Below are 16438 nucleotides of genomic sequence, written 5' to 3'. Positions count from 1 at the left end.
GTAGACGGACACGCTCCTCTCCGTCCGCTTGGCTTCCCTGCCCTCTCTGTCTGTGTCCCGCCTGAAAGGAAATGACGTCAGAGGAAGGCGGGACGCAGACAGAGAGGGCAGGGAAGCCAAGCAGATGGAGAGGAGCGCGTGCCTGCATGTGTTTTTTTTTTTTTTAAACTAATGGCGCGGCGGCGCCTCGCATCGTTTGGGGGGGCATTGCCCCCCCTCGCCCCCCCCAGTCTACGCCTATGGGTGGAGTTGTGTTAGGGGACGAGGCAGAGCACAGCCAAGCCGTGGTGGAATGTGAAAGTATTTCCATGTAACTTCATTGAGAGTCCCCTAGTCTTTGTACTTATTGAAAGAGTGAAAAATCGATTCACTTTTACCCATTCTACTCCGCTCAGGATTTTGTAGACCTCAATCATATCTCCGCTCAGCTGTCTTTTTTCCAAGCTTAAGAACCATAACTTCTTTAGCCTTTCCTCATATCAGAGAAGTTTCTTCCCCTTTATCATTTTGGTTACCCTTCTTTCAACCTTTTCTAATTCCACTTTATCTTTTTTTGAGATACGGTGACCAGAACTGAATGCTCTACTTAAGGTGAGGTCACCCCATGGAGCAATACAGAGGTATTACAGTATTCTTGATCTTATTTACCTTCATTTTCCTAATAATTCCTAGCATCCTGTTTGCTTTTTTGGCTGCCACCACACACTGGGCAGAAGATTTCAGCGTATTGTCAACACCACCACGATCATTTTCTTGGGTTCTAACTCCCAAGGTGGACTCTAGCATCAAGTAATTAATGATTCGGATTATTCTTTCCAATGTGCCTCACTTTCCATTTGTCCACATTAAATTTCACCTGCCATTTGGATGCCCAGTCTTCCAATTTCCTAAGGTCTTCCTGCAATTGTTCATAGTTGGCATGTATTTTAACAACCTTGAATAGTTTTGTGTCATCTGCACTTTGAATCATCTCACTCGCTGTTACAATTTCCATGCCATTTATAAATATGTTAAAGATCACCGGTCCCAGTACAGATCCCTGTGACACTCCAATATTCACCCTCCTCCATTGAGAGAAATGGCCATTTAACCCTACCCTAGAGGCCAAAGTCTCCTTTCTCAGTCTTGTCTCTTGGAGGAAATTGTTTAACGGGGCATCTTTTCTGTTCAAGCTCCTGAACTCTAGAATTCACTGACCATTCACTTGCATCAAAGTCAATCCTTAGATAAATTCAAATCTGTCCTTATGACCTTTCGAGATGCCTTTTCCAAAGTTCTATGACTCTTCTATGTTTTGTGTACTACCGGGAATGTGGCAGAATAGCTGAGAGCCTTGATGCGAATGCAGATCACCCTTTGTTATTACTCCCCCACCTCTCTCCTATTGAAATTGGAGTTCACCCCTCTTTTCCTGCTGTGTGTTATCTAATCTATATATCCTTCCTTTTAATTTTAGACTATACGTCGCCAAGATGCAACCTCCCATAGGCGGGATAGAAAGATTTAATAGTAATAAAATTGGCACCAAAGACTAGATGCCATACTGTGCTGATAGCGAACATGTTTTATGGTGCGCCTCAATGCAGCAATTTCACATGTAGCTTACAGTATTCTGCAAGTAGCACATGTAAATGTCATCCTCACCTAAGACACACTCGTGCCCCTCCCCTGTAAATGCCCCTTTGCTTTTTAGCCATTTTAATGCATATTTACAAATCTAGGCTGTTGTGGAATGTGGGGATTTATGTCTAACATGCTCCTAGGGATAGAGCAGGGGTTCTCGGATTTCAGGACATCCACAACGAATATGCATGAGATAAACTTTCATGCACTGCCTCCATATTCATTGTGGATATGCAGAAAACCAGACTGGCAGGACATATCCTGACTGAGAGCCCCTGGTGTAGAGCCCTAAACATTTGCATGCAAAACACTGCAGGGAGAACAGTTCTAAGTGTTCTAAATGGACTTTTGTCAGTATGATTTCTTTTTCTTTTCTTGTTTCTTTGCTCATCTCTTCCCATCACCAGTGATAGTCCAGATATTAAACCAAAAGTTCCAACAAGGAAGGGTTGAGGGAATGAAACCACAAACACTTCATTTCAGCCCATTCTTTAATGCTCAGTCTTCTAGGTGCAGTTTAAATGACAACCAATAGAATCCATTCATGTTCCTCACCCTTTCCACTTCTCTCCTGTCAGCGCTTGTGAGTTTGAAGCTGTCTAAAAGTGTTTTCTCCTATCGAGCTCCCATCTCCACCTTGTCTAACGTACTCAGGCATTTTCTTGATTTCATACTTCTCTATCCTAGGCAGCTAATTTCCGCATTCCCCTATTGCTGGTTCAGTTTAAACACTACTGGAGGTGAAAGTTGTTTCTCTGCTGGTGCCTTGCCTTGGGGCACAGTGAGGAAGATAACAACTTAGGGATTCTGGGTTCATTACTGCTTATGGTTTTCTTTTGATGTGACATAATTGTGTTGAGAGCTGTAAGGCAGAAGAATTTGTTCATGTTGATCGGTAATGGATAAAAATATGTTAGAGCTCATCTCACTCAGGCCCCGATGCTTAAAACTCCAGCGTTGTTCCAAATAGCGCTATAAAAATGCCACTGGAACAGTGCGGAAGAACAACGCCCTAATATTCAATGCTAATTAGATGCAAATATAGGCACACTCATAGCATTGAGCATTAGGGAGTTTGGTGGGAGGATTGTGCTTGGTGAATGCACAGAAGAGTTCCGCGGTAAGCTCAGCTCCTGTGCGCATGCGTCTGGTAAAACCCGAACATGAAGCACACATTAGCAGGGCCGGTCTTAGGGCAAGGCGACCGAGGCGGCCGCATAGGGCCCCGCGCTCAAGGGGGCCCCGCGTGGCGCGCCTTAGGTCACCCCGCCCGCCGCTCCCACCCCCCCCCCGATGATCGATCGCTGCCTTTTCTGTAACAAAAATTGAGAAGCGCCGAGTAGCAGGCAGCGCCTCGCGTTTGCCCTGCTAGTAAAAATCTCCTGCACGTCGTTGGGCCGGCCTTCCCGCATTAAGTCCCGCCCTCCTCTGAGGTAATAGGCTATTACCTCAGAGGAGGGCGGGACTTAATGCAGGAAGAGCCTATTATCTCAGAGGAGGGCGGGACTTAATGTGGGAAGGCCGGCCCAACGACTTGCAGGAGATTTTTACTAGCAGGGCAGACGCTGCCTGCTACTCGGCGCTTCTCAATTTTTTTCTTTAAGTTAGTGGGTGCAGCAGAAGAACAAAGTTGGTAGGGGGACTCAGATGGGAGAAGGGTGTGGGATGGGGGTTCTCAGTTGGGGGGAGGGGTAAGGGGGACTCAGATGGGAAAGGGTGTGGGATGGGGGTTCTCAGATGGGGGAGGGGTAAGGGGAACTCAGATGGGAGAAGGTTGCAGGGTGGGGGTTCTCAGATGGGGGGGTAAGGGGGACTCAGATGGGAGAAGGGTGTGGGATGGGGGTTCTCAGATGGGAGAAGGGGGCTGGAACTGGGGTTTGAGAAGGGGCCATATGGGAAATGGGAGCCATGCATGGGGCTGGTAGGAAAATGGGGCATGCGTGGGTCAGGTGGAAGAATGGTTCTGGAGTTGAAAAGGGGGGCTCTAATACAAGGCATGTGGATGAAGGGGGCTGGAACTGGGGGCTGTAAAGGAGGGTAGGTGGGATAAGGGGGCTAGTACTGGGACTGGAGGCTGAAAAGGGGCAGGGGCTGAAACTGTGGGTACTGGGGGCTGAAAAGGAGATAGGGAGAAGTGGCTGGGGCTGAAGCTTGGGACTGGTGAGAGAAAAGGGCTGGGGACTGGGGTTGAAACTGGGGGCTGAAAAGAGGACAGGGAGGAGTGGCTGGGGGCTGAAGCTCGGGACTGATGGCAGAAAAGGGCTGGGGCTGAAACGGGGGACTGGTAGGATAGTGGGGCTGGAACTGGGGGCTGAAAAAAAGGGGCAGAGAGAGGGGCAAATCCTGGATGGAAGGGGGAGCGAGAGGGAGGGCAGACCCGGATGGATGTGAGAGGGAGGGCAAATGGTGGATTGAAGGGGCAGAGAGAAAGGGCAGACAGTGGATGGAAGGGATAGAAAGGGCAGACAGTGAATGGAAGGGGCAGAGATAGAGGGCAGATGTGCACGGAAGGGGCAGGGAGAGAGGGCAGACATTGGATGGAGGGGACAGCAGAGAGGGCAGACACTGGATGGCAAAGAAAGAACGAAGACAGATGCTGGATGGAAGGAAGACAGTGAAAAGAAGATGAGGAAAGCAGAAACCAGAGACGACAAACTGTAAATAAAATATATATATTTATTATTATTAAGTAGTATTGTAGATGTGTTAATAAATGTTTATAATAGAACATGTAAATAAGGTAATCTTTTTATTGGACTAATTTTAATACATTTTGACAAACTTTCGGAGAACAAAGCCCCCTTCCTCAGGTCAGGATAGGATACTTTAACAGCTCTATACTGTATTGACCTGAGGACGGAGGTTTTGGCCTGTCAAAGCTAAATGTATTAGTCCAATAAAATGGTATTGTTTTATTTTCTATATTTGTTTTATTTCTATTTGTTAATTTGTAAAGTGGTGATTGGTATTTGTTAGTTTTTTTTCAAATTTACATCTGTTGTCTTTATATTTTGCACAGTACTAGGGGACATTTTCTGTTTCTGTGGTGTTGCATTGTATGCAGAGTCTGGCATCTTGGGGGTTCAGTTTAATTTTTGTCTAAATAGAAAGTTTAAATATTACTACTTATTCTATAGTGGATTAGGGTATATCTGTGTTTGTGAAAAAGACATGGTTTTCAGTTGGCATTGACTGTGCAGGATCGACAGGCCCTGGAGCTGGGGGCCTTGGAGCTCGGAGGGAGGGGTGGCCGGCCCTGGAGCTAGGGTGGGGGCGGAGCTAGGGTGGGGCGGAGTTAGGGTGGGGCGGGGCTAGGGTGGGGCCCCGTCAAATTGGTCTGCATAGGGCCCTGCACTTGCTGAGACCGGCCCTGCACATTAGCGTTTGTTTCTGCAGCCTAAATATATATGTTTTTCATTTTTATTTTAGATGCTTATATTTAGACGCAGGAAACAGATGCCAATGTGTGCTTTCAATGGATGATTTTTTTTTAGCGTGGATGCTTTAAATTTAGACGCAGGAAACAGAGGCCAGCACTTTAGGGCTTGCACGGGCTTCCTTCTGCTTCCAAAATGCAATCAAACCCATCAGATTTTACAGAAAGAATCATGAGAGACGCATGAGAATCGTGAGAAAACCTCTCTTCCAACTCCCTAACGCCTGCTCTGACCTGGTGTTATTTTTTTGCAGCGGTAAGGCAGTTTTGTTTGGGGTGATCTTTTCTGAGCATTGGGGAGGAATACATAAGTACATAAGTATTGCCATACTGGGAAAGACCAAAGGTCCATCAAGCCCAGCATCCTGTTTCCAACAGTGGCCAATCCAGGTCACAAATACCTGGCAAGATCCCAAAAAAGTACAAAACATTTTATACTGCTTATCCCAGAAATAGTGGATTTTCCCCAAGTCCAATTTAATAACGGTCTATGGACTTTTCCTTTAGGAAGCTGTACAAACCTTTTTAAATCCCGCTAAGCTAACTGCCTTTACCACATAAAAATAGGACCCACTGTTTAAAGGGGAGAAAAATCTTTTCACTCTCAACCAGTGCCACCACACTGTTAAACTACTTGATGAAAAAAATAACAAATCAAATATGTACTGAAACCATTCTTAGAAGCCAACAGGAACAGACTTATCTGGATAAAGAAATTGTCGCTATTTCACTGCTGGTTCACGTTGGGGCCTGACTGATAAAAAGTACAAGGGCCTGTTTTAAGTTTTAGGTAGAAGGAGGATTGAAAAAGTGCATAAAGACTCTGTCGCTTTGCTTGTGCAGTTCTGAAACAGCACATCGTTTGCCCAAGAAATTCATTTATTGTAAGTTCTGAGTGGGGGAGGTGCAAAAGCTTAGGCAGGTTGTGACGGGGAGAGTGGAGAGGCACATATGTGTACCGCATAGGGGCGACAGAACAACTGAAAAATAGGCGCCAATGCCATCCAAAGTCCATATGGGGGGAATGATTGCTCCCTGGCGCCCCACCTACCTATGCCTCTGGGGAGGTGTGATATGGTGACATTGTGGCAAACAAAATCTACACTATAGAAATAAGTAGAAATGATAAGCAGAAAATTTGTGCCAGAACTATCGTGCAGCTTTCATGGATTCTTAAATTTAGTCCCAGTGTGATCTTTCCAAAACTTGTTGCTACTTTTTCAGGGAACTTTCTCTCTCTCTCTCTTTTTTTTTTTTTTTTTTCTTGTTCAAGCTGCAGAAATAGTACATGGGAGGTTCTGCCACTTTTATTTTTTGTAGGCTCTGTGCGATAATGAGAAGATTAGCACATGATCTGTATTAAACCTTGGCTTAGCATGCGGGGAAAATCGCACATTAGAGTGCGTTAAGCCAAGATTTTACCACACTTTAGTAAAAAGACCCCTTAGACTTTCGGCCTTAATAGCTGAATGTGACCCACTTTGAACTGCTACTGGAACTGCATGAGCTAAATCCAAAATAAACCCTGCTCCTTCACACATGCAGACAACACACAGCTCTTCTGAAATCACCTGCTCAGCTTCTTATTCCAAGTCTTATAGATGAAAATAAATGTTTGGTCTTCCATGAAAAATTGTATACAGACAGTGCTGCTATATTTAAATGGACAATGAATAATTCATTTCTTCAGACGCTTCCCTTTGATTAATATTTTGAGATCAGTTGCACAACAGCAAATAATGGTTTCACCTACTAAGAATGCTAATACATTAATTTTTATTTCTGGGGAATAAAGTTTCCAGATATGATGCTTCCTCTCCTCTGTGTGAGACTATCTGTGGACAGACATTAAACCATCATTGAATTTTTAAAAGTGAAACAGAGCACAGGACAACTGGTATGCTCAGGGCTGGATCTCTGCCTGGTAGATACACCAGGGGCGTAGCCAGAGCCTGAGGTGAGGGGGCACGTTTCTGGACAAGGAACAGCAGCAATAATGTGCATTGCTAAACAGCTGCCTGATGTCAAAACAAAAACTTAAAGCATGAGCAATAATCATCTGAATTAAAACAATAATACAAACAGAAATTTCATGCTGCAGTAGCACAGATGTCAGTCTCAGCTGGTCCAAAAGGAATAAAAGGGATAGTGCTGGGCAGACTTATACGGTCTGTGCCAGAGCCGGTGGTGGGAGGCGGGGCAGGTGGTTGGGAGGTGGGGATAGTGCTGGGCAGACTTATATGGTCTGTGCCCTGAAAAAGACAGGTACAAATCAAGGTAAGGTTTACACAAAAAATGACACATGAGTTTATCTTGTTGGGCAGACTGGGTGGACCGTGCAGGTCTTTTTCTGTCGTCATCTACTATGTTATAACCCCAGTGGCCCATCCCATTCTACTGTCTATTCCTAAATTTCTTTTGGCCCTGTATTTTATTAGTGATGTGGATTTGTTTTGAAACAAGATGAAAAACACAGTGAAACAGGGCTGGGTTTTTTTTTTTTCATATCAGACTGAAATGAGCAAATAATGCACACTAAACCCCAAACACAAAATGGCACATAAAAGAAAAAAATTGACTGAAACAACAAACCACTGAACTCTGCTTAAAATGAAACATGGCTGGTGTGCCAACTCCTGCTTCTAATCCCCATGTATCCCATTCATTGCTATTACATCAAGTGATGAATCTGATTTGTGTTTTGATGTTTATGAAGATTGTATAAAATCTTTTAACTATTTTATTTTAACTATTGAACAAAGTAATCAGTTCCCTCCAAACTCTTCACATTCTCTCTCTCTCTCTCTCGCTGTGAAAAAAAAATGTGTGTAGAGGAGACCGAGACAGACAGAGGGAGGTAAACTATGGTTGAATTTTCCACTGAGAATGAATAGGTCACCTTCCAATTCATCTGGCATGACTGTACACTACTGGAAATACTCTAGTCTTCTCTGATGGAGCTACAGGCTCCTGGCATCACTCCAGATACTTCACCAGGTGAATTACAGGGTCTACTGTTCACCTTTACTTCCCCCTAGCCAGTTGTTCTCAGCAGAGCTGCCATCTTGCAGTTATAGATAATGGAATGTTCAGTGTTTTACACACCATGACGGTATTATACAATCACTGTACCTTATAATCTAAATGTTCTGCTCAAACAAGCATTGCAGTATGTGTAACTGCTGTTTGCAAAGAGATCCCCAAGCTCTTGTTATTTCTTCTTATCTTAGGATGGCCGGCGATTAGGTTCTCCAGCTCCTTCCTCCAGAAATCTTCACTGCAGTGCGGCAAATTTGTGAATATGCATCGTAGTTTCCAAGAAAGAATCAACATGTAAAATAACACCTTATAGAGTTCCCAGGTGGATCACAACATACTTTATGGACACAGAGGTGTAGCCAGTAACAGTATGGAAATAAAATGGCCATTATTTTATGCACTGAGTCACTACCTTATAGAAAGGGAACTAGGGAAGCAGGAGGAGAAGTTAAGAAAGTCACACAGAGTATGATGTTCTGTCCTCCGACAGCCTTGCACTAGTTTATAACGTGATCCTAAAATGTGTGTAATGCTTTTACTGTTGTTCTCAGTCTAAGAACTATCATTGCTGCACTTTCTCACTGCAAAGATACATGAGCAATGCACTGTGGGTAATGTAGTTCACAGGCAGTGCAACCATACTTGCGTGGCTGTGTAAGAACTGTTACCACTGGTTGTGAGGCTGCCCAGACCTCCTCCCTCTCTCTGCCAAGCTTGGCTTTTTTGTCTTCCTGCTATCATTTCCTGGTCATTCTCACTATCTCTGTCCTGGGAGGTCAGCCAGGTATGACCTTTTCCCCCCAATCGAGAGCCGTCCTCTAGGGCCACCCCTTGCTACCCGATGGCAGGCTCTGTTCCCCCCAATCGAGAGCCGTCCTCTAGGGCCACCCCTTGCTACCCGATAGCAGGCTCTGTCCCCATTGGTCTCTATCTGCTCCTCCCTGAGCCTGTGTGAAGCCTCAACACCTCTTTGTCCTTTCAGCCATGAGGCATTCCAACACCATCTAGCCAGAGACATGGAGCACGGATCATCTCATTCCAGACAGCTCTGTCCTGCTGAAACTCCCTGTAACGAACCTGTTTTCTTTACCTTGAAAATATCTCCTCTCTAATGAGATTGCACATTCCAGTCACCCAGCTTTGGACCATTTCTACCTGTTCACCTATCCTTCCCCCGTGCAATATATCTACTTCTCTTCAGATCTCCACCCCCAACAGCTCTCAAATTAAGGAGTCTCTGTGTCCTGGAGCAGCACCTCTTAACATCTATCTGTGACTAAATTATCTGTGATTTATTCAATAAAAGAGACTTCATAAAAATAATAGAGACTTCGGGTGATTGGTGTGCCAAGGTTATACTCCAAGATATTGGGGCTTCTAGTTATCAAGCCTCAAGAGTCTTGAACATATGAGGTACAGTTTGGATTCACACCTAGGTCTTCAAGTTTAACAGGGAGGTGCTTGCAGACCCCTCCAGCCTACATTATTTAATACTGCAAAGCATTACTCTGCCAGTACATGTTAATCCTCATTTGTGCAGGTTATTTTTTTCTAAGTCACTTCATGTTCTTGTGCTGCTGTTAGTATCTTTTTTTGAGACTACTGAATATCAACATCAAATAGATCGCTGATGCAGGCGGTTTCACCGAAACAAGGACCATGTCCCATGTGGTGGGAGGCGGGACTGGTGGTTGGGAGGTGGGGATGGTGCTGGGCAGACTTATATGGTCTGTGCCAGAACCGGTGGTGGGAGGCGGGGCTGGTGGTTGGGAGGCAGGGATAGTGCTGGGCGGACTTATACGGTCTGTGACAGAGCCGGTGGGAGGCAAGACTGGTGGTTGGGAGGCAGGGATAGTGCTGGGCAGACTTATACGGTCTGTGACAGAGCCGGTGGTGGGAGGCGGGACTGGTGGTTGGGAGGTGGGGATGGTGCTGGGCAGACTTATACGGTCTGTGCCAGAGCCGGTGGTGGGAGGCAGGGATAGTGCTGGGCAGATTTATACGGTCTGTGCCAGAGTCGGTGGTGGGAGGCGGGACTGGTGGTTGGGAGGCGGGGATAGTGCTGGGCAGACTTGTATGGTCTGTGCCCTGAAAAGGACAGGTACAAATCAAGGTAAGGTATACACAAAAAGTAGCACATATGAGTTTATCTTGTTGGGCAGACTGGATGGACCGTGCAGGTCTTTTTCTGCTGTCATCTACTATGTTACTATCCTGCTTATAATCGAAATAGAAAAACACCTATATTGTGACCCAAATCTGGAGATAGATGTTTATCTCACAAAAACGAATAAAGCGGTATAATCGAAATCCGAATTTGGACGTTTTCAACTGCACTTTTCCTGGACCCTGTTTTTCCACGAATAAGGCCCCAAAAAGTGCCCTAAATGACCAGATGACCACTGGAGGGAATCGGGGATGACCTCCCCTGACTCCCCCAGTGGTCACAAACCCCCTCCCACCACAAAATATGCCATTTCACAACTGTTTATTTTCACCCTCAAATGTCATACCCACCTCCCTGGCAGCAGTATGCAGGTCACTGGAGCAGTTATTAGGGGGTGCAGTGTACTTCAGGCAGGTGGACCCAGGCCCATCCCCCCCCCCACCTGTTACACTTGTGCTGGTAAATGGGAGCCCTTCAAACTGCCCCCAAACCCACTGTACCCACATATAGGTGTCCCCCTTCACCCCTTAGGGCTATAGTAATGGTGTAGACTTGTTGGCAGTGGGTTTTGAGGGGGATTTGGGGGGCTCAACACACAAGAAAAGGGTGCTATGCACCTGGGAGCTGTTTTACCTTTTTTTTTTTTTTTTTAAAGTGCCCCCTTGGGTGCCCGGTTGGTGTCCTGGCATGTGAGGGGGACCAGTGCACTACGAATCCTGGCCCCTCCCACGAACAAATGCCTTGGATTTATTCGTTTTTGAGCTGGGCGCTTTCATTTTCCATTATCGCTGAAAAACAAAAATGCCCAGCTCACAAATTGTCGAATAAAACATGGACGTCTATTTTTTTTCGAAAATACGGTTCGGTCCGCCCCTTCACGGACCCGTTCTCGGAGATAAATGCCCATGGAGATAGACGTTTCCGTTCGATTATGCCCCTTCACATATGTTATGTATGTCGGGTCTATTCAATAAAGTATTGAGTTGATGCCCCCAGTCTTGAAGGTTTCTTGTGCTTCTTGGGGGTTTTTTTTTTGCTCTTATTTGAGTATACTTTGGACTCCCTCCCTTGTGTTTCCTTCAAAGGTCTCTGATGTGCCAAGTATAGGTTTCTCTCTTGAAATGTTAAAAAGACGATAACATAGCAGAAGAGATTGAAACACAGAGGAAGAGATAGAAGACCTGATATCTCTAATGTATCTGCTGCAATTTCTTTTCTATTGCAATTGTAATATTATCTTTGTCACCACTCAACTGCTTTCACTTTAGAGTTCATTGAAATTCTAGTTCTAATTTGAAACTCAAATCCTCAGGTTTTAATCCTTCAAAAATTGAATCTTTGGCAATAATGGTATTTGCAACCCCAGAAAATAAACTTGGACACGTTTCTAAGGTTTATGAGAGTCCGTGATTTTTAATTAAATAAAAGGCGCTACATTAGAAGATCAGGTAGTCAGCACAACGAAGTCAGAACAAAACCGGAGATAGGTGATATCCTGCCATATTGATTGCTGCGGTTGTCTGGCTTATGCCAGTGGAACCAATATTTCAGCCATCCTGAAGAAAGCCAAAGTATGATGGTTGAAATGTCAGTTCCATTTATTCTGAAGTGGCAAAATCTGAACAATTGCAACAATCATGACACCAGCTGCGGAAGCCTAAGAGAACATATATCCCTCTATAATAATCAGATTCTCCCATTTTGCTATCATCTGGCAATGCAACTGAGCTTTGACTGTGGTTTTTTTTTCACAATAGGGTAACGGATTTTCATACCGTCTTATTGGTTACGTATCGGTGCACGACAGTTTAATTGTTGCTTTTGGAATGTATGAGGACATCATGTTCGATAGTTACCACTCAGACATGAATGCAGACTCCTGATGCAGGCCATACAGCCGAAACACGGACCACGTTGAGTCATTTTTGAAGACAACTAATAATAGCCAGCTATACACCACTGATTTTACTGGTCATCTCCGCTTTTTTCTGCATGTGACCTATCGAGACTACACCAGCCCCTTCTGAGATGACCATCACTGATATCTCCAATTTCAAACTCTCCCCTTCCTTCCCCCAGTGCCCCTTCACTGTTCTCTCTATATACTGTACTGTAAATAAGCTCAGAGGCCTTAGCCACACAAATATGATGCACAAATGATGAACCGCTTACTGTAGTCTGGGATTCGCTGTCTGACAATGCAAAAATAAAGACATAAAGTACCAAGAGCTTTGTGGATGATAGCCGGGCCCACTTTTTAAACTAAAAGACAATTGTTCAAGGAGCTGCTTTCAAAGCTTTTTGGTATTAGCCATCTGGTCCACAGGGGTCACCGTTGTAGAATGTTGGCAGCTGGACAGGAAGCAGACACTGAAAAAGAAAAAAACCCCACTCGTTTCCTGTCTGGCTGTATTTTTCCTTTAAACAATGTGCACTGAAGCCCAGTCTTATTACTGGCCAGTGATATTTACAGTCATTTTGTGCCTTGACAGCTTTCAGCCTCCAGGCAGTAGTTCCAAGTGCCGCAACTGATTTGCTGCAAATGTTAAGGAGGCAGTTTGTAATTTCTTGTCAGCATGGACGGCAGAACTCCCCACTGCCCTTAGTATTCACATATATACAGGATAGTAATATGGTGAGTGTTTGAAGTTACAGTAAGGTGTGAGAACGTTGTTGCTGCTTCCCCTGCCCCCCCCCCCCAACCACACACATACCAACCTCACCCCTGTACTTATGCACATTTACAAAATTGCCACTAGTTCAAGTTCAATTTTGCCATTAGGACACACAATGAAAAATTTGTACTGAAGTTCAGTAAGTTTGCTGTACATTCACATTGAAAGGGAAATGGGACTTGATATACTGCCTTTCTGTGGTTTTTGCAACTACATTCAAAGCAGTTTACATATTATATACAGGTACTAATTTTGTACCTGGAGCAATAGAGAGTAAAGGGACTTGCCCACAGTCACAAGAGGCTACAGTGGGAATTGAACAAAGGTCTACTGCACTAACCACTAGATTACTCCTCCACTCCAAAAACCTTCCATACTTATGAAGAAATCAATTCATTAAAAACATCCATTTTGGAATGCCACTGCTTTCTTTGGAGTGTCTCCTTTGAAGCATTGGAGCCGACTCTGTGGGTGCTTGAGCACCCCCAATATTGGAAAAATTCCTTGTATGTGTCCAGGGAGGGGTTATTTCCATTGGGCTTAGCACCCCCAATAATTTTGAAAAGTTGGCTCCTATGCTTTGAAGTGAATACTCCCTTCTTCTCATCATAATCTCTACCCCAGATCTTGCAGGGTCTCCATGGGACAAAGACCTGGAACCTAGTGAATCCTTCTGTATGATGTGTATACTCAGTAGAGGGCCTATGAATGTACCTGGGGTATTTTTTCCTTAGCTCATTTTGTATCGAACTGATGAAAGGTTTCAAAAACTGACCAAATGTGTTGCAAGTTAGTCAAATCAAAAGACAATGTCTGCTGACCACGTATTTCTGTGCAGCTTTTGCCCTATCCCTTAGGCTGCTGATCATGTTGTCTACACAAATTACACACTTCTGTGATTGAAATAGTGTAGCAGGTTCCCTATCAAGTCTGCCTTTAATATGCATGCATTTCGATTAAATGTATTTACAACATCAGGTGTCTGAGGTATATACAATATGCTGGGATATAATTAGTCAACAGGTTTACATCATCAGGCTTGCAGCTCATCAGGTTCATTGGACAGACTCTGAATCTTCAGACAATACTGTAGTACAACTGTGGGAACATCAGGGACCACCTGTCCTGTACTATTCTAGGGTTCATAGTACTGTGATGGACTAACTATATGCAATGGAGAACCTTTAATTCAAATAACCCCCCCCCCCCCAAAAAAAAAAAAAAAAAAAGTATCCCATTATTTGAAACAAGTCACAGGCTTAGCCCAATGGTTCCCAAACCTGGTCTTGGAGGCAACTGAGGAACTGAGTTCGATTCCCGGCACAGGCAGCTCCTTGTGACTCTGGGCAAGTCACTTAACCCTCCATTGCCCCATGTAAGCCGCATTGAGCCTACCATGAGTGGGAAAGCGCGGGGTACAAATGTAACCAAAAAACAACAAAAAAAACCCCAGTCAGTCAGATTTTCAGGACACCCACAATGAATGTTCATGAGAGAGATTTGAATGCACTGCCTCCACTAAGTGTAGGAGTAGCCTAGTGGTTAGTACAGCGGACTTTAATCATGGGGAACTGCATTCCATTCCCAATAATGAGTGGAGTAGAATGGGTAGATGTGAATTGTTTGTTTACTCTTTCCAAAAATACCAGGACTAGGGGGCATGCGATGAAGCTACAAAGTAGTAAATTTAATACGAATCATAGAAAATGTTTCTTCACTCAACGTGTAATTAAACTCTGGAATTCGTTGCCAGAGAATGTGGGAAAGGTGATTAGCTTAGCAGGGTTTAAAAAAGGTCTGGATGGCTTCCTAAAGGAAAAGTCCATAGATCATTATTAAATTGACTTGGGGAAAATCCACTGCTTATTTCTGGGATAAGCAGCTTAAAATGTATTGAGCTTTTTTGGGATCTTGCCAGGTATTTGTGACCTGAATTGTCCACTATTGGAAACAGGATGCTGGGCTTGATGGGCCTTTGGTCTGTCCCAGTGTGACAATACTTATGTACAACTCCTTGTGACTCTGGGCAAGTTACTTAACCCTCCATTGCCTGAGGTACAAATAAGTACCTGTAATATATTATCCAGCTTATAATCGAAAGACAAAAATGCCTATATTGCGACCTAAATCGGGAGATAGGCGTTTATCTCCCAAAAACGAATAACCGGTATAATCGAAAGCCGAACTTGGATGTTTTCAACTGCACTCCATCGCGGAAGCGTACAAAGTTGACGGGGGCATGTCGAAGGCGTGGTGAAGGCGGAACTGGGGCGTGGTTATCGGCCGATCAGAGATGGGCGCCTTTCGCCGATAATGGGAAAAAAAATATGCGTTTTTAGCAAGAATTTAGGGCACTTTTCCTGGACCCTGTTTTTCCACGAATAAGGCCCCAAAAAGTGCCCTAAATGACCAGATAACCACTGAAGGGAATCGAGGATGACCTCCCCTGATTCCCCCAGTGGTCACAAACCTCCTCCCACCACAAAATATGCCGTTTCACAACTGTTTATTTTCACCCTCAAATGTCATACCCACCTCCCTGGCAGCAGTATGCAGGTCACTGGAGCAGTTATTAGGGGGTGCAGTGGACTTCAGGCAGGTGGACCCAGGCCCATCCCTCCCCTACCTGTTACAATTGTGCTGCTTAATGCTTATTAGTCGTCCAACCCCCCAAACCCACTGTACCCACATGTAGGTGCCCCCTTCACCCCTTAGGGCTATAGTAATGGTGTAGACTTGTGGGCAGTGGGTTTTGAGGGGGATTTGGGGGGCTCAACACACAAGGGAAGGGTGCTATGCACCTGGGAGCTCTTTTACCTTTTTTTTTGTTTTTGTAAAAGTGCCCCCTAGGGTGCCCGGTTGATGTCCTGGCATGTGAGGGGGGACAGTGCACTACGAATCCTGGCCCCTCCCACGAACAAATGCCTTGGATTTATTCGTTTTTGAGCTGGGCGCTTTCATTTTCCATTATCGCTGAAAAACAAAAACGCCCAGCTCACAAATTGTCAAATAAAACATGGACGTCTATTTTTTTCGAAAATACGGTTCGGTCCGCCCCTTCACGGACCCGTTCTCAGAGATAAACGCCCATGGAGATAGACGTTTTCGTTCAATTATGCCCCTCCACATAAACCATTTTGAATGTAGTTGCAAAAAACATAGAAAGGTGGTATATCATAGTAACATAACATAGTAACATAGTAGATGACGGCAGAAAAAGACCTGCAAGGTCCACCCAGAGGGGCATAATCGACCAGAAACGCCTATCTCCATGGGCGTTAATCTCCGAGAACGGGTCCGTGAAGGGGCGGAGTGAACCGTATTTTTTAAAAAAAATAGACGCCCATGCTTTATTCGCCAAGGTGTGAGCTGGGCGTTTTTGCTTTTCACCGATAATGGAAAATGAAATCGCCCAGCTCAAAAACGAATAAATGCAAGGCATTTGTTCGTGGGAGGGGCCAGGATTCATAGTGCACTGGTCCCCCTCACATGCCAGGA

This window comes from Microcaecilia unicolor, chromosome 8 (assembly GCF_901765095.1).
Source record: "Microcaecilia unicolor chromosome 8, aMicUni1.1, whole genome shotgun sequence".
Lineage (NCBI taxonomy): Eukaryota > Metazoa > Chordata > Amphibia > Gymnophiona > Siphonopidae > Microcaecilia > Microcaecilia unicolor.
Note: the sequence above shows the minus strand (reverse complement) of the source record.